The sequence below is a fragment of the Anopheles coustani genome, chromosome 3 (assembly GCF_943734705.1).
Source record: "Anopheles coustani chromosome 3, idAnoCousDA_361_x.2, whole genome shotgun sequence".
NCBI lineage: Eukaryota > Metazoa > Arthropoda > Insecta > Diptera > Culicidae > Anopheles > Anopheles coustani.
This window is the reverse complement of record NC_071288.1, coordinates 43,652,169-43,671,149: the sequence shown is the minus strand read 5'-3', so window position 1 is coordinate 43,671,149 and position 18,981 is coordinate 43,652,169. Positions and strand designations below refer to the sequence as shown.

The 18,981-nt window shown below is 48.1% G+C and overlaps 1 protein-coding gene across 2 annotated transcripts in view; it reads right to left on the bottom strand.

Annotated features, from left to right (window-relative positions):
* Positions 1 to 18,981, bottom strand: part of LOC131258994 (flotillin-2) — a 192,981-nt gene that overhangs the window by 26,143 nt on the left and 147,857 nt on the right. The gene's annotated exons all lie outside the window — the stretch shown is intronic.

The window sequence follows — 18,981 nt, the reverse complement described above, 5'->3', positions numbered from 1 at the left end:
GCCTTATGCTATTTCGAAATGGCTTTGAAGATTGTATTCCTTGAATGCAGGTATTTTGGACACAAAGTAAACGAGTAATTGCCACCAGAGTTTGGAGGAGACTCATGAGGCTAGGAAATTTTAGAACGATCAAAGTCTAACAAAAAGTATACGAGAAAGTCACTTGGTATTGAAAACCACGTTCAACTATTTAATTCTTCATTTTTGGGAGGAAAAAAAACCTAACATCGTGAAAAAATTCGATTCAAATTAAGAAGGATTATTTGTATGAAGCATAACAAAATAAAATCAGTGTGCGGGCCGGACTTTGCCGACCCTTGATCTGGAGTATAATAATAAAAAGATTAAACACTCATGATACTATAAATGGCCTTAATTAAATCACCGTAAAGCTAATCTTCAAGTATCGTAAGGCATTTTCTGTACACGGTTTCCCTTCATCGCTGCCGCAGAATAATCGTAAAAGATCGTGCTACACTGGCGCAGTTCATCGGCATGGGCGGTAAGGTCGGCCGCGTAGGCCGCCTTCACGATATCGGCCGCTTTCTCCGCCGTGGCGATGGTCGGCACGTTGGTGTTGCCGGTAGGGATGACGGGAAAAATGCTGGCATCCACAACGCGTAATCCTCCGACGTGGTGAACCCGCAGGAATCGATCTACCACCGCCTGCGGATCGGTGACCGGGCCCATCTTGGCCGTACCGCACGGATGGTAGATAGTTTGCGTGTAGTGGCGCACGAGGCAGCTGAAGAACTCGTCCTCGTTTGGCACCGAATCTCGCCGGCATGGCGAACGCGAGTAGTCGAGCAGTGTGGCGTTGATTCGACGCATGGCGGCCGTCTGGGCGAGGTTTTGGGCAAATTTCAATCCCTCAATCTAGGCACGTCGACGGTGCGAAAAAAGATGCATACACACAATAAAAGAAACCAAGTGCAGCTCACACGAGGATGTTCCACTGTCGAGCGTTTTCTTACCAATATCTGCATATCCCGTGGATCGGCAAAGTAGTTGGGATATATCCGAATGTGATCCCGGGGGCGTTTGCTCGCCAACTCCAACCATCCGGTGCTGTATGGACGCGAGAGCATTGGAATAACCATGTAGGAGTTCTGGTAGACCTGCTGCTCGTACACCTCGCCGTAATACTGATCGGAGATGCTCGAACCACGCTTGCCAAACCTTCCTCCGTCCGTGAGGTCCGATATGCTGGCGAGAAACACCTCAACATCAGGCCAATCGGTCGACGGATCTTGATACTTGGTGTTGAGAAAACCTATCACTTCGCACAGCGGCATACCGTACAGGGGACCATTCTGTTCGAGCAGAAACCGCCGAAGCGTGTCTACACCGACCGATTGGGCGAAATCGTATGCCACTGGGCTTGCACCGGACGGTGGTTGGACGGTGTAGCCACCTGCGCCGGTTGCCACGTGGTCTTGTAGGTTTCGCCCCACTCCGGGCAGCTCCTGTAAGACCGGTATGTTGTGGCGCTCGAGCTGCTTACGGGGTCCCACACCTGACAGCATCAACAGCTGTGGACTGTTCAGTGCACCAGCGGAGAGGATAACTTCCTTCGAGACCATCACGTAGAAGCGGCGGTTGTCCTTCTCAAATTGCACACCGTAGGCGCGTTTGTCGACGGGATCGATCAGAATCTTTTCGACCATGCTGTTGATGGAGATATGCAGGTTTTTGCGAGCTGCGGCCGGTCTCAGGTAGCCCTTGGCCGTACTACAGCGAAGCCCGTCCCGGATGGACCCGTGCGGCACGGCGAAACCACTCTGCACCGGTCCATTCATTTCACCGTAGCGATTCGTAAGGCCCATCTCTTTCAAGCCCTCCAGCAGGTATCCCTGCAGTGCCGTATGGTACCGGTATCGTTCCACCGTGATGGGACCACCGGTGCTGTGGTATGACAGGTTGCTAAAACTGGGATCGCGCATATCCTCCAGCTTTAGGAAGTAGGGCAGCATATCGTCGTAACCCCAGCCCGGATTGCCCAACTCACGCCAACCATCGTAGTCCCGCCGATTCCCGCGCACATACAACATGGCATTGATGGTCGAGCTGCCCCCTAGTGCCTTACCGCGGGGCCACCGGCACCGGTGCTCTTCCATCGCGAGACAAAACTCTTGCGACGGTTCCGTGCGAAACTTCCAATCGACGCGCGACGTCTGCAGGGTCGGATAGAGGAATGGCACCTCCGTCAGAAACGTTTCGTCCGTACCGGCCTCCAGCAGCAGCACATCCCAGTGGCATATCTCCGACAGCCGAGCGGCCATGACAGCACCGGCCGAACCGGCACCGATCACCACGAAGTCGTAGATGTCCTGTACGAACGCGCCCGGGATGGGTTGAACGCGATTGTGAAAGTCGACGATGTCGGGCCGCTGGAGCCAGATACTGGCGTCAATCAGCAGCAAAAACACCGTGCCGAGTCGCGAGCTGTAGAGCAAACGCGTCCGGACCTCGTACGTAGCGACGCCGTTCATCTTTCCCAAATAGAGGTAGAACGAATACACTCCGAATAACAAAACCAACGAATTCCCGACGCTCCGAAAAACCGAATTATGCACCAGCCAAGGGCACCATCGCAACTGGACGACGGAGCGTCCTTACATTTGCATGATTGGTAGACAAGTTTGTTTTGATCTTTTTTGTGAACTCATTCTATGTGCAGGGCGCAGAGCCAACACCCTTCTAGAACATTTGATATCTATGTTATTTACAACGTACAATAAAGCCTTCTGAAGTAAGGGAAGATAAGCAGACCTTCGAGGAAACTACATTGGAAAAATTCAGATAGGCAAATTGTTAATTTAAAAGCCGTGAATCTGATGCAAGATTTGTAGTTGAAGTTTCGGTGCTCGGCGTAAAGCCCTACCGATCGCATGCAGTTCGACCTCGATTCACAGCAAACGGTAGCTAGCAATTATGCCGAACGCAGCAGTTTTGCGTGGAACGGTTGAAAACTGCCGATCGGTAGCGTCACTCGTGACAACTCCGATCAACAGTGCGCGGTGTAGTGTCGATCGAACCGTTCGGCGGAAAGTGGTTGAATCGAAAACGAAAAGTGATTGTCGTCCACCCGGCTCAAGCACCAAGTAAGAGAGTGCAAAACGATGGGTTTCGGGCCGGTTGAAAGCCACAACACCAGGATGCGCATCATGCTGACGCGTCCAACCAACGTGCTGATCATGCTGCTGCTGGACGCGTGCATCTGGCTGCAGCGCACGGACGTGGTCGACTTCCGGAATCGCGTGCAAGACATACCGTCGCAGTTCATCTACGACGTGTACGACTTCGTGGTGATCGGTGGCGGGAGCGCGGGTGCCGCGGTGGCCGCCCGGTTGTCGGAGGTGTGCGACTGGAACGTGCTGCTGCTGGAGGCGGGCACGGACGAGACGTTTCTGAGCGACCTGCCGTACCTGTACCCGGTGCTGCAGAAGGGCCGGCTGGATTGGATGTTCGAGACGGAGCCGAACGAGCGGTTTTGCCAGGGAATGCATGGGAATCGGTGCAGTTGGCCACGGGGTAAGGTGCTCGGTGGTTCGTCGGTGCTGAACGCGATGATGTACGTGCGCGGCAACCCGGAGGATTACGATGGCTGGGAGCGGCTCGGCAATGCCGGTTGGAGCTGGAAGGACGTGCTGCCGTACTTTGTGAAGATGGAAAACGTGCGCGATCCGAAGATCGCCAACAAACCGTGGCACGGTCGGACCGGTCCAATGACGGTGGAGCTGTTCCGGAACCACTCGTCGCTGCAGGCGTACTTTTTGCGCGCGGTAAAGGAGCTGGGCGTGCAGTTGGCGGACGATATCAACGGGCCCGACCAGCTCGTGTTTGCGCCCTTGCACGGCTCCGTCCGGGATGGGTTGCGGTGCAGTACGGCCAAGGGATACCTGCGCCCGGTTGCGAACCGGAAGAATCTGCACATCTCTATGAACTCCGTCGTGGAGAAGGTGCTGATTGATCCGCGCGATAAGCGCGCCTATGCCGTGCTCTTCCGGAAGGGTGACCGTCGCCAGTACGTGCTGGTGACGAAGGAGGTGATACTTTCGGCGGGGGCACTCAACAGCCCGCACCTGCTGATGCTCTCCGGCGTGGGTCCACGCGACCAGCTGGAGGCGCACGGTATTCGGGTGATCCACGAGCTTCCCGGCGTAGGCCAAAACCTGCAGGACCATGTGGCGGCCGGTGGTGGTGTGTTTCTGATCCACAACCCAGCCGGTCCAACACCTCTCTCGATTCGGCTGATCGAGGTGGCGGACGTGTCGACGGCACGCGACTTCCTGTTCCACAACCAGGGCCGGCTGGTGGCGATGCCTTCGTGCGAGGTGATGGGCTTCATCAATACCAAGTATAACCCACCGGGGAGCAAGCGGGGCGATGTGCAGATATTCATGTCCGCCCAGTCCGACATCTCCGACGGTGGGACGGAAGGGATGGCCGGTGCCGGCCTTACCTACGACTACTACGCACGCAATTTCGAGTCCTGGGTGTACCACGACTCATTTCTAGTCATGCCGCTGCTGATGCGACCGGAAAGCCGTGGATGGCTTCAACTAGCCAGTGCCGACCCGATGGAGAAGATTAAGATATATCCCAACTACTTCGCGGTCGATCGTGATCTGGATATATTGGTAAAACGCGACTACACGGAAGTTTGAATCAAAGCACTTACTTCGAACTATGCTCTTGTTATTTTTCTCCATTTCTTCATCCATTCTAGGTTGAAGGGCTCAAGTTCGGAGTTAAGGTAGCACAAACGTCAGTGATGCGAACGCTGAACGCAACTTTTATCTACGACACGTTGCATGGTGACACGTGCCAGGGACGTACTGGAGATGACTTCTTCCGATGTCTCATCCAGCACTACTCGCAGACCATCTACCACCCGGTCGGGACGGCCAAAATGGGTCCAGCTACGGACCGTATGGCGGTTGTGGACGAGCAGTTACGAGTGCACGGCATCGGTGGCCTCCGCGTGGTGGACGCCAGTATAATGCCAACGATCACGACGGGCAACACGAACGCACCGGTGATCATGATAGCAGAGCGGGCATCAGATCTGATCAAGTTCGCTCACCTACCGGCACTGCTAAGGGAGGAGCACTATCGGCAATGCGATAGCTATAACTTCCAATACCATCCGCACGGTAGAGACACGATGCCGGGTTCGGAAGCACAAGCATCGCCGAAGGTTGCAAATCGTAGAGGGTAATCACAAAATATCCGTTCGTACCATTGTAAACCCCTTCAGGTAATCAACCAAACCCGGTGTCTGTGCTTAAGAAGCAACCAACAGATCATCCTTCTTATTTTATTAGTTGATAGAAATTGTTTAATTTTAGATTACCGATGCAGAAACAAACCTTTAACAATGAATACGGGGACAGAGAAGAAGTATTAAAACGATAACTAAATGGATGAATTTCATTCATCCTGCTATAGCGAATTTCAATTTATTTTTCTCACATTAATCCGAAGACATTCTCAGTTATACATTGAGGGTTAAGTAGGTTATATAAATTGCGTGCACAAAAACACATTTCGCAAACCCATTCTTGGAAACGTTCACAGATCGTACAGTTATTTGTTTGACGTTGCACAGAGTGGCGTCGACAAGGCGCAAGTAAAAATCTCTACTGGCATTCCTTATAAGCCGAGTGCGAATACATTACATCTTCCGTGGTGCCTTTGTGTTTGGAGATTATTTAAAGTGGTCTTAAAAAGATTCTGGTTTTTGGAACAAGAACGGGACATTTAACGGCACAGTGAGGCAAGATACCCCAGGGGGTTAATCTATTTTAAGCTGAATTAAGCCAAAATACATTGAGTTATATAATGTGTTTATTAACGTATCCATCTAATACATTCTATGTGAATTTTACGGCACAACAAAGGTATAAAGGTTTTGCTAAGGCGGTTTGCCCTGTTTTAGCATTAATTTTTTTTTTTTATGTGGCACGACATCCCCTAGTGGGACAAGGCCTCTCTCCGAAGAGAGTTTGTGTGACCGAAAGACGGTATATTATAGATCGGTGGTCAGCCGTTCGTAATACCGGAGGGTGCCAGACTCGAGATTCGATCCCACACCTGTGGTGTGGTGTTTCCTCGCGCTACCGCTGCGCCATGGGCACCCCCTTTTTAGCATTAATAGATCGGTAAAAATATTCAATAACTGTTCGAAAACCAGCAACGAACTTATACCCAAACTGTCTTTCCAAATTCTCGAAACTGTCTTTAAAATACATCTAATACAAAATTCAAACCAATGTGTGTTATGCGGGTTCAATATCGAACGCCCCACAATTGTCAACGGAGTAAAAACCAAAAGGACCTTCGTAAACCTTATTTAATAAAAATATTTTTTTTTTCATTTTCATTTCAATAATCATTTTAATGTTTAAAAATCCAACTATGAATGAATTTTGAATTTTTAAATGAATGAAATGGAAGAAAATGATATTTTTCGCTTAAGGGGGGCATGTTGCCCCACATTACCTTATATCTACAGAACCGAACCCTTTGTCAATACAGCATTATACCGTTAGTTATCTTGATTTTTTTCGGGGTTGCAAAAACCAAACTCGCAGCCATCGAGCAAATGTGTAATCCAATGTAATCTTGTGCAGTCGAACTTCTCTCTTCACCATAATTCGTTGGTTGATTTATTGTGTTAGGTAGCTACAAATATGGATAAAACCGGTTTTTTTGGTACATACATAAAAGCTTGACCTATCATCCACAGGATATATGTATGTGTACCTGCTTCACAGTGCACTTTGCCTGTTCGTGATATAAAACCAAGCCATGCACTCGAGACGAACTGCAGTTTACCAGTGGCAATGTAGAACGTGGAAGATACCATCAGCAAACCTTTTTCTTTCTAAGTCATTCGATATCAGAAATACTCACAGCGATTACGAATAAGGGGTTTCACGGGATGGATAGCGTTCTTAACGGGCAATGTGCCTCACCAAGTATAGGACCGGCCAACCAGCTGTTTGGGTTGCTGTTGCAGACGATTCTGACGGCGCAGTGCACGATTTCCACGCCGGACATGTGGCCCAAGGACTACGGTCCGACGGCCCTAGTCCATGGGTTGGACGATTACGATTTTGTGATCATTGGAGCTGGATCAGGCGGCTCTGTAATGGCCAATCGGTTGACGGAGAATCCAGTGTGGAAGGTGCTGCTGCTCGAGGCCGGCGGAGATCCTCCGATCGAGTCGGAGGTAGGTTATTAGAGGTGGCTGTAACAGATGCATGTCATCGTCCAGGAAGTTTATTGATATATTTCTGTTTTCGTCTTTCCCTTCGTTAGCTACCATTTTTGTTTTTGAGCTTGCAACATACGCCCTACGATTGGCAATTCTACGCAAGGTCTCGGAAGGCGCGAGCCTGCCGTGCGTCACCAAAAGGATGCTATTGGCCACGGGGCAAAATGCTAGGCGGCTCAGGGGCGATGAACGGAATGGTGTACATGCGGGGCAACGCACGGGACTACGATGATTGGGAAGCACGTGGCAATCCGGGTTGGGGTTGGAAAACGGCTCTTCGGTACTTCCGCAAGTCCGAGGACAATCGCGATCCGAAAGTGGTGCGGAACGGAAAATATCATGGCACCGGTGGATATCTGACGGTGGTTTCCGCTGCAGGAGATTCGGCCGGAATGCAGCGGATGTTCGAAGCGGTGCAAGAAGTCGGTTACCCGGTGCTGGCGGACTTTAATGCCGGAGGACGGATTGGCTTCGGGCGCATGCAGCGCACCATAGTGAACGGGACACGGTGCAGTCCGGCGAAGGCTTTCCTCGTGCCGGCCAAACAGCGGCCCAATCTGCAAGTGATCAAGAACGCGCTGGTAACAAAAATCTTGTTCGATCAATCGAAACGTGCATCAGCGATTCAGTTCACTATGGGCAATGGCGAAATACGCTCCGTAAAAGTGAAACGGGAAGCAATTTTGTCGGCAGGAGTCATCAACACACCGAAGTTGCTAATGCTGTCAGGAATTGGGCGGGAGAAGCATCTTCGTGTGCACAACATTCCGTTGATCTCCGATCTTCCCGTTGGACGCAAGCTGCAGGATCACGTCACCGTGCCAGTGATTTTTAAATTCAACAGAGACGTGGCCGCAAATTCAAGCCTTCCAACGGATATTTTCGAGTATCTTTTGCACCGTGCTGGTCCACTGTCCGAGCCAGGACTGACCGGACTTGTTGGCTTTGTGAACACACTAGACCCTCACGATCCGTATCCGAACGTGCAGTATCACCACTTGTATTCGCCGAAACGGTCTGGTAATGTGAACACTTTTCTCATTGCAGCAGAAATCAACGAAACCGTTGGACGCGTGCCAGCGATGGCGAATGCTGAGACAGACCTTCTTATGGTGCTAGCTGTTCTTATCAAGCCTAAATCGTGGGGAAGCGTAAAGCTACAGTCATCTAATCCACAGGATGAACCGAAAATCGAGGCGGGCTATCTATACCACCAGGACGACGTACGGGCGCTCATCGGGGCGATACGCGTTCAACAAAAAATTATGTCGACTCGTGCAGCGGCACCATTCAAGCCCGAGTTGCTGAAGTTGGATCTTCCGGCGTGCAAACGATTCCCGTTTGATTCCAACGCGTACTGGGAGTGCTACACTCGAGAGGTGTCCTTTACACTGTACCATACTGTTGGGACTGCCAAGATGGGTCCGGACGGTGACCCCAACGCAGTGGTCGATTCCCGTTTACGAGTTCGTGGCGTTCGAGGACTGCGTGTAGTGGACGCCAGCGTGATGCCGGAGATTGTGAGAGGCAATACGAACGCTCCAACTATCATGATCGCCGAGAAAGCATCCGACATGGTGAAGGAGGACAACCGAGGCAACCTCTAGAATTGTTGCCGATATAAGAATGAATGTTTAGCGGATTATATTCGAATCTATGATAAGGTCTGCTTTATCTTTCGATTCCGTGACATCAAGATCGTTTTTAGTAATGACGATCCCTAACAGGTTCATTAGATTCTATTCTACGAGTTACGTGGACATGGTCTGAAATCGAACCGTGCCGGTACACCAATTCGAAATATACATTTGATCCCGTAGATCCCCTAATCGTAGCATATAGCGTTGGTATAGCTTGTTGTGTTTACCATCATCCGACAGATTTTGCAAAAAAGACCAGCGTGAATGAGTTCATTTGACAAACAGTTTACAGCTAACCAGTAAGAGTCCAAGAGATTTATTGCTTGGGAATCTCCGGCGGCCTAATTATATTGTTTAGCCAGTTGTTATAATAGCAGCCTTATGAAGTTGTCAAAACAATAGTCAAAAAACAACCTATGCTTCCTGTGTGTGGATATGTGCATCACACCGAGTGTGTGTGTTGAAGAAGCTGCGCGATGTTTGCATTCTCGTCTAGCAGTGTCATGTTGTGATAAACAACGCAAAGTATTGTTGCAAACTTGTTCAGTACAAAGTCCACATATACAGCATGTACGGTGCATATTAGGGAAAGTTTAGGTTTAATAGAAAGTGTAGAATTGGAACGCAATACGTCGAGCATAACGTCGCCTTCTAGGTTCATCGGCTCCTCACAAAATATCATCTTCAGCTTATGGAAACTATAACTACGTAAGAATGTTTTCATACGATTTGTTTGTTAACCCAAACTTCATCCAATCATGTGTTCAACTCATTCTATTCCTCAGTACTAGTTAGCAATTACAACAAACGGACCAATGCAGAATTAAAGCAGGAAGAGCTGGATGGGTGAGACATTTCACCTCAACGCCGTCCAGACATAAATTTGTAATAAAATCAACATGGTAAAAATAAACAACTCTAATTATCTGTGTGGGTTGTATACAGCTTGAAAATAGAAAAAATAGAAGGGAAAGGGCATATGTAAAACTCTCTGCTATAGGTCCTCTTTTCAAGTTCCCTAACAGAGCACCTTGCAATTGTTCTATGCGGTGGACTTTTAACGATTTTGTGTCGGCGGGCTCGGTGTCTTTTTATTGCCTCACAACTACAGGGGAAACATCTGTCATGCAAAACAAGAAGAAACATCTAGAGTGATCGAACGCTGGCATCGGGAATATGGTAGAGCAGAAAATTTTACGTCTTCGAGATACCTGCGACCGAGCAGCGGCAGTTCGCTTCCGTTCGTCGGCCAGAGTGGAGCAGATTGGACTGCTGCTCACGTAGTGATTCTGTACGCCCAGTAGCTAATCGGACGTGTGTACCTTCTTTGCATAGACAGCATCACACAACGAGCAAAACGCAGTTTCGTAACGATAAACCGAAAGACTCAGATCGAGTGCAGTATCAGTGGATACGAAACATTCAAGGATGGAAGCTCTTATTGGCGGCCAGTGTGCCTCTCAGAGCCTGGGACCCGCCAACCAGCTGTTTGGACTGCTCGTGCAGACAATCCTGGCGGCACAGTGCGCTATCTCTCCTCCGGACATGTGGCCCAATGATTATGGCCCAACGGCCCTTGCCCAGGAGTTGGATGAGTACGACTTTGTGATCATTGGCGCTGGCTCGGCCGGGTCTGTGATGGCCAATCGTTTGTCTGAGAACCCAGCGTGGAAGGTACTGCTGCTCGAGGCTGGAGGAGATCCACCGATCGAGTCGGAGGTAAGTTATGGGGTTGCTTCACGATGCGTGTTTCCTACTAACTAACGCACCCGATTTGGCTTTGGTGGTAGATGGCAAAAAGGTCGCTTATTAATGTAACGCTTACATTCGCTTGCCTATTTTGTAGACGTATTTTGTGTTTAAATTTTCTAATTATTACCCCACTCTAGATTCCTTTTACGTTTTTGAGTTTGCAACATACGCCCTACGATTGGAGTTACTATGCAGAATCGACTAACGCGCGCGCTTGTCGTGCGTCACCAAACGGCTGCTATTGGCCACGGGGTAAAATGTTAGGTGGTTCTGGGGCGATGAATGCTATGGTGTACATGCGAGGAAACTCACGGGACTACGATGATTGGGAAGCACGTGGCAATCCGGGATGGGGTTGGAAATCAGCCCTCCAGTACTTCCGCAAGTCCGAGGACAATCGCGATCCGAAAGTGGTGCGGAACGGAAAATATCATGGCACCGGTGGATATCTGACGGTGGTTTCCGCTGCAGGAGATTCGGCCGGAATGCAGCGCATGTTGAAAGCTTCACAAGAAGCCGGATACCCGGTACTGACGGACTTTAATGCAAACAAATACATCGGTTTCGGGCGCATGCAGCGCACCATAGTGAACGCGACACGGTGCAGTCCGGCGAAGGCTTTCCTTGTGCCGGCCAAACAGCGGCCCAATCTGCAAGTGATCAAGAACGCGCTGGTAACGAAAATTCTGTTTGATGAAACAAAACGCGTATCCTCGATTCAATTCAGGTACAGTAATGGTGAAATTCGCTCCGCGCAAGTAAAAAGAGAAGCAATTGTTTCGGCTGGTGCCATTAATACACCACAATTGCTCATGCTGTCAGGCATTGGACGTGAGGAGGATCTCAGTCCGTACAACATTCCGTTGGTCTCCGATCTTCCCGTTGGACGAAAGATGCAGGATCACGTCGTCGTACCGCTGATTTTTAAATTAAACAGGGACGTGACCGCGAACTCTAGCCTGGTGAAGAGTACCTACGAGTATTTTTTGGACCGTGCTGGTCCACTAACGGAGGAAGGTTTATTCGGCCTCGTTGGCTTTGTGAACACCTTTGATCGTCGCGATCCATACCCGAACATACAGTTCCACCACATTTACGGCCCAGCGCGATCCGACCCGAAGAGTAGTATCCTTTATGTATCAACAATCAACGAAACGATTCTGCGTGTTCCCGCGATGGCTAACGCGCAGTCTGACATTGTTATTGCTATATCCGCTCTCCTCAAACCTAAATCGTGGGGAAGCGTACGGTTACAGTCGTCCAACCCACAGGACAAACCGAAAATCGAGGCGGGTTATCTCTACCACCAGGACGATGTTCGTGCACTCATTGGTGCGATACGGGTCCAGCAGAGGCTTTGGTCGACCCGTGCAGCGGCACCATTTCAGCCGGAGTTACTGAAGTTGGATCTTACGGCGTGCAACCAGTTGCAGTATGACACCGACGCGTACTGGGAGTGCTACGCTAGAGAGATGTCTGCGACGCTGTACCATCCGGTTGGGACGGCCAAGATGGGTCCGGACGGCGACCCCAACGCAGTGGTAGATTCCCGCTTGCGAGTTCGTGGCGTCCGAGGGCTGCGCGTAGTGGACGCCAGCGTGATGCCGGAGATTGTTAGTGGCAATACGAACGCTCCAACTATCATGATCGCCGAGAAAGCATCCGACATGGTGAAGGAGGACAATCGAGGCAACCTCTAGAACCTTGTTACCGATATAAGAAAGAATGTTAAACGATGTGTACTATATTCGAATCTAGTATAAAGTCTGCTATATCATTGTATTCACTGACATAAAGATCGGTTTTATTAATGACTATCAATAACAGTTCAATTAGATTCTATTCTACGAGTTACGTGGACTTGGTCTGAATTCAAACCATCGTGCACACATGAAAGCTCAAGAACATGTTCAATGACTCAGATATTTACTATTTATTTTGATGTCGAACGGTGCTGATACTTTACTTACTTTCATTAATTGGCGCTAGAACCGCTGAGCGGTCTTGGCCTGACGACGCCCCATCCGAAAAGTCTCACGGCATCTACGCCATCCTTCCAACTCAATTTACGCCTACTACGCCTTTTCTGTCCTTGGGGACAGCGTAAAAGGACTTTACGGACTGTGTCGCCCGGTGCCATTCGTATGACATGACTAACCCCCCGGAGCATGGCGAGTCTAATTCGTTGTACGATAGTGGGGTCTTCGTACAATTCATAGAGCTCGTCATTAAATCGGCTCCTCCATTGTCCCTTCTCTTACATATGCGTGAGCACATATGAATGTTCGGTATAGTCCCAGCTTCGACTGTCTTAACAGCAATCATGAATGGTAAAGATTTCTCAGACTGTAATATGACCGGTTGGCTGCCAGCACACTAGTCCAAATTTCATTTTCAATGCTGTTGTAGGTGTTGGCCTTTGACCGAAGATAGGTGAAATGTTGGACGACTTCAAAAGTGCGTTCACCTACTTGTCCTGAACTAATCATCCTGATTTTTCCCTCTATAATCTGCGGTTCGAGGTTATTCGCCGCTTGCTCAATCCTTTGGTATGCTTCTGCTGCTTAGGAAAGCCTTCTACCACTAATATCAATATCATCAACGCATGCCAAGATCTGGATTAACTTATAGAAGATGGTCCTCGAACTTTCCACCTCCGAGTCTCGGATGGCTCTCTCTAGCGCTAGGTTGAAGGGTATGCAAGCAAGCCCATCCCCTTGGCGCAGTGGTAGCAAAGGATGTACAAAGGTTTTCTATCCACCTTCACCTGACAAGTGACGTTGGTTTTGGTCAATCAATCTTGGTAATTAATTTAACGCCTATTTCAAAAGAGCTCACGGCTTGATACAGTTTTACCCTGGCTATGCGGTTTTAAAATCAATGAAGAAATGGAAAGTATTTTGTTGTTACTCTGCTATCTTTTCCAGGACTTGATGATGAAAGGACCGAATGATGAAGATCTGATCAGTGGTTGATCTCCCTCTGCGGAATCATCTCTGTAAGTTTCCTACTATCTCTACAGCGTATGGGTCAATTCATTCTTGGAGAACGAGGGAGAATATCCCCTGTAGTTCCTGCAGTCTAACTTAGCTCTCTTTTTAACCCCATATACGGTATATGATGCCGATATTCCAGACAAACGGCATCAATTGTAAAAAAAAGTATCAATTCGCTATCCCATATCTCACATATCAGCCGATGAATTTCGTTCTCTAGATATGCGCTTCCGTGTGCCAGGCGACTTGTTGTCCTTGAGGCGACAGATAGCCTTTCGTTAATAAATAAATAAATAAATAAATAAATAAATAAATAAATAAATAAATAAATAAATAAATAGATTGTTGACCAAATCTCTATCCTTGCTGCGCCAGCAGGTCATCTTCATAGTAAAGGTGCCTCGGTGGGCTGCAATCGCTTGGTAAAACCGTCTTGTGAGTCCGAAACACACTCTGGTTTCCTCGAGTTTTTGAATTTTAGCATCCTCCCACAATTGATTTTTTACCGTGCTGATACACCAATTCGAAATATACATTCGATCCCGTGGATCCCCCAATCGTGGCATGTGCGTTTGTACAGTCGTGTTTACGAACGTTGTGGTACTACGCGAGACAGTACAAGTCTTGCATAATATCGCACAACAGATGTAGCGAAAAAGACCAGCAAGAATGAACTTATTTGACAAACAGCTAACAGCCAACCGATGTTTTTAAGTAAATGTTATGTAACGAATGTTTTTAAGCAAAAGCAAAAAGATAGCTGCCTGCCGTTGTTTGCTAAAAACACAGTCGAACAAAATCCGAATTATGGCGATGCGAAATAAGTTGCATAACGAAAAATGGAAACTGAACAACACTGGCAATTTGCTTCGAAGAAAGAAAGCGCAGAACGGTCCATTTGTAGCAGAATATTATAATCTGGTAACACAACAATGTTAGGGAAGTCAGTAAACTGGAGGTATCACAACAGAACATGTCAGAACATGTTCAACAATAATATGTTGCACCAATTAAAGCAAATTATGGATTGATGAATTCACGCACAATCCAATACGAAACAACGAGAGCACGACATTGTTGATAAGCGTAGCGTTCTGCAAGATGTTGTAAACAATCTTCAATTGTTTACACGATCAGCATAAGATCCGAACACGTATCTTAGAATCAAAAGAAGGTTAAACACAACATTGAAAAAATAACGAAATAACTAAATTCGAATTGAAACATAGTAGCGCAGATCAAGTATTAGCCAACGCGTAACATAAACATACGACCGCCCACTTACAACAAATAACCATAGCACAATGCTTGACCAAAACTAGCAACAGTTTATACAAAATATAATAAGTTGGCCACAAAACAAGTATACATAAGCTGACCAGACCGAACATGATATTCAGTAGGCCAGTCACAATTCAACAGTTGACCAGTTCATCAATCGGGCGGAAACCAAAATCAGTGAATGTTCAGTGTTTGAGAAGTTATCACACATTTAAATTAATTTAATCTACCTTAAGCATAGATGCAGCACAATGAAAAACAAGTAATGTTACATAGGCGTTTCATTATGTTGTATGAAGGATCTACTATTCAATAACCATTGACGTAAAGGTGGGGCCACGACAGAACTCGGCCCATGAGCGCGCTCACCACCTTAACGGTGTGGGTTCGAATCCCAACCGAGACCGGACCCTCCCCTGTACGAGAGGACTGACTATCCACGTACACAAAGGGAAAAAAACTAGTAAGCCAGTAAGTGCCGGCATGACCAAAGATGGTCGTTACGCTAAGAAGAAGAAAACGTACATTAATATAGAAATTTAGTAACATTAGTTTAGTTTGCATGACACGTGATGAGCCCTACAGTTAAAGGTAGATCTAGTTTGAGGTAATAGTATCACACCGAATACCTCACTCAAAAGAATCATGTTTACGATTCAACACCTTACCGTGAATGGTTGCAAACAGCGACAAGTAAACCGAAAAACAAACACAAACGCAGTTGAATATACTAAGATGAGGAATACATTCTAGGTTAGAGATAATGTACGTTTTGTGTGTACGTTAATGTACAAACAAACATCAACCAACCTCGACAAAAAGATGATCTGGAAAGCTGCTTCTGTAATATGCAAATAGAACATCACATGAATCAATTCAGTGGTTCACAAAAAAAGAACAAAAATTAACCATTGGAGAAAAGTCGTTGTAAACAATTTGTACGATGCAAACCAAAGAGGCTTATTAATTTATAATATTTCTTGCCTTGTGTGCAATGAAAGCTAATATGATGATCGGTTTGCAACTGAACCCGATAAACTGCCTGTTATCATATACATGCAATGTTAACAAATTATCTTGAAAAAGACAAAGAAAGTTTAACCATACTAGAATTACGGTACGCCTTAGGCGTATCGATCTTGTTGAGTGTGTATTGAATGTTACTGGTGTTATCTGGTATTCGAACTAAAAAACAACCTAAACGACGTCACCCAAGGGTGAATAATTGATATACTACATGGGCAACCAGAGGATGCTGCCACGGGACTTCGGCGTCTTTTCATTGCCTCACAACTACAGGGGAAACATCTATCATGCTAAACAGGAAGAAACATGTAGTGTAGAGTGAACGAACGCTGGCACTGGGAATACGGTGGAGCAGAGAGTTTCATGTCATCGCGATGCCGGCGGCCGTTAGTTCGCTTTCGCTCGTCGGCCAGAGTCGTGCAGATGAGACTGCTGCTCGCGTAGTGATTCTGTACGCCCAGTAGCTAATCGGACGTGTGTACCTTCTTTGCACTGACAGCATCACACAACGAGCAACACGCAGTTACATAACGATAAACCGAAAGACTCAGATCGTAAACAATATCAGTGGTTAAGATACTGATTCCAAGGATGGAGGCTCTTATTGAGGGCCAGTGTGCCTCGCAGAGTCTGGGACCGGCCAACCAGCTGTTTGGACTGCTCGTGCAGACTATCCTGGCGGCACAGTGCACGATCTCTCCTCCGGACATGTGGCCCAAGGATTATGGCCCAACGGCCCTTGCCCAGGGGTTGGATGAGTACGACTTTGTGATCGTTGGCGCTGGCTCGGCCGGGTCTGTAATGGCCAACCGGTTGTCGGAGAACCCAGCGTGGAAGGTACTGCTGCTCGAGGCTGGAGGAGATCCACCGATCGAGTCGGAGGTAAGTTATGGGGTCGCTTCACGATGCGTGTTTCCTACTAACTAACGCACACGATTTGGCTTTGGTGGTGGTTGGGACAAAGGACGCTTATTAATGTACGCTTACCTTCGCTTGCCTATTTTGTAGACGTATTTTGTGTTCAAATTTCCTTATTCCCTACATCGCTCTAGATTCCTTTTACGTTCATGAGTTTGCAACATACACCCTACGATTGGAGTTACTATGCAGAATCGACTAACGCGCGCGCTTGTCGTGCGTCACTTAACGGATGCAATTGGCCACAGGGTAAAATGTTAGGTGGTTCTGGGGCGATGAATGCTATGGTGTACATGCGAGGAAACTCACGGGACTACGATGATTGGGAAGCCCGTGGCAATCCGGGTTGGGGTTGGAAATCAGCCCTCCAGTACTTCCACAAGTCCGAGGACAATCGCGATCCGAAAGTGGTGCGGAACGGAAAATATCATGGCACCGGTGGGTATCTGACGGTGGTTTCCGCTTCAGGAGATTCGGCCGGAATGCAACGTATGTTGCAAGCTTCACAAGAAGCCGGATACCCGGTCCTGACGGACTTTAATGCCAACAAACACATCGGTTTCGGGCGCATGCAGCGCACCATAGTGAACGCGACACGGTGTAGTCCAGCGAAGGCTTTCCTTGTGCCGGCCAAACAGCGGCCCAATCTGCAAGTGATCAAAAACGCGCTGGTAACGAAAATTCTGTTCGATGAAACAAAACGCGTATCCTCAATTCAATTCAGATACAGTAATGGCGAAATTCGCTCCGCGAAAGTTAAAAGAGAAGCAATTGTGTCGGCTGGTACCGCTAATACACCGCAATTGCTCATGCTGTCAGGCATTGGACGTGAGGAGGATCTCAGTCCGTACAACATTCCTGTGATCTCCGATCTTCCCGTAGGACGCAAGATGCAGGATCACGTCACCGTACCGCTGGTTTTTAAATTAAACAGGGACGTGGCCGCGAACTCTAGTCTAGTGAAGAGTACCTTCGAGTATCTTTTGGACCGCGCTGGTCCACTAACGGAGGAAGGTTTAACCGGGCTCGTTGGCTTTGTAAACACCTTTGATCGTCGCGATCCATACCCGAACATACAGTTCCACCACCTTTACGCACCAGCGCGATCCGACCCAAGGAACGATTACCTTTATGTATCAAAAATCAACGAAACGATTCTGCGTGTTCCCGCGATGGCTAATGCGCAGTCTGACACTGTTACTGCTATAGCCATTCTTCTCAAGCCTAAATCGTGGGGTAGCGTGCGGTTACAGTCGTCCAACCCACAAGACAAACCGAAAATCGAGGCGGGTTATCTCTACCACCAGGACGATGTTCGTGCGCTCATCGGTGCGATACGGGTGCAGCAGAGGCTTTGGTCGACCCGTGCAGCGGCCCCATTTCAGCCCGAGTTACTGAAGTTGGATCTTGCGGCGTGCAACCAGCTGCAGTATGACACCGACGCGTACTGGGAGTGCTATGCTAGGGAGATGTCTTTGACGCTGTACCATCCGGTTGGGACGGCCAAGATGGGTCCGGACGGTGATCCCAACGCAGTGGTAGATTCCCGCTTGCGAGTGCGTGGCGTCCGAGGGCTGCGCGTAGTGGACGCCAGCGTGATGCCGGAGATTGTTAGTGGCAATACGAACGCCCCAACTATCATGATCGCCGAGAAAGCATCCGACATGGTGAAGGAGGACAACCGAGGCAACTTCTAGAACTGTTACCGATATAAGAAAGAATGTTAAACGATGTGTACTACATTTGAATCTAGGATAAGTTATGCTTTATTTTTCTATGCGCTGGCATGAAGAGCATTTTTAGTAATGACTATCGATTACAGGTTTCGGAATTCCGTGCGCACACGAAAGCTGAAGAACATGTTCAATGACTCAGATGTTTACGATTTGTTTCGATGCCGAACTGTGCTGATACACTAATTCAAAATATACATTCGATCCCGTAGATCCCCCAATCGTATCGTGTGCGTTAGTACAGCTTGTCGTGTTTACGAACGTTGTGGTACTGCGCGTGAGCCAGTACAAATATTTCGTACCATCACCCGACAGATTTAGTAAAAATACCTGCGAGAATGAATTCATTT